This window comes from Thunnus thynnus, chromosome 14, assembly GCF_963924715.1.
Source record: "Thunnus thynnus chromosome 14, fThuThy2.1, whole genome shotgun sequence".
Taxonomy (NCBI): Eukaryota; Metazoa; Chordata; class Actinopteri; order Scombriformes; family Scombridae; genus Thunnus; species Thunnus thynnus.
The window spans coordinates 30,914,945-30,915,882 of record NC_089530.1 but is presented as its reverse complement, the minus strand read 5'-3'; positions in this window follow the sequence as shown (position 1 = coordinate 30,915,882).

The following is a 938-nucleotide window of genomic DNA, read 5'->3' as shown; positions in this document are numbered from 1 at the left end:
GTCTCTGAAGATTATTTCTCTCAACTCATCAATTATCCTATGATACTAAGCTAAGCTAACTGGCTTCAGCTTCATATTCATCAATCTGAACATCTAACTCTCCGTCAGACAGAGAATAAGAAGAGTTCCCAAAATATGAAACTGTTCCCTTGAAGAAAATCAATCTAACAGCGGATTTGGAAAATGTTATAAATACAGTATATACATCATTTCTAGTACATTAGCTAAACGCGTGTGTTCATTCGTTCAAAGAAACTCTGTTAGAAGTGTCCTCATAATGTCTGAAGCTCATGTTTTCATCAGGTTCAAGAATTTTCTAAAGGACCGGTCACATCAGAAATTCATCTTTGTGAAATATTTGGTTATTGAAGCTTGATGAAGATGTGATTATTCTTCGGGCTAGTTGGTGAACTGCAGCTGGTGAGCTAACCATGCTAGGGAAACATGGTAGTCAGTCACAATATGTTAGCTTGGTCACCAACAGGTCAATGTTGAACAGACATATCAGCATCATGTCCTCCTGTCTGCTAACTGTGTGTGAACAGTCTCTGAACAGTTTTTAGTCTGTCAGCTTCAATAAAACTGGATGTTAGCAACACAGCTAATAAGCTACAATAGCTTCCTCCATTTAGGACTATTTTCAGCACTATTAAGCAGCGGTCACACCACAAAGTTACTTTAAGAGCTGTAACTAACAACTATTTTCATTATCGATTAATCTGTTGATTATTTTCCTGATTAATTGATTAGCTGAAAATGTTGATCAGTCTTTCCCAAAGCCCAAAATTAAGTCCTCAAATGTCTTGTTTTGTGAATTGAATTAATAGTTGGCAATTAATCGATTAATTGTTGCAGCTCTAGTGACTCTCATAAAATAGGTTAAAATTAGTCGCTACATCAAAATTGGTGGCAAATTGCAGGGCTAATTGGGGAACTGC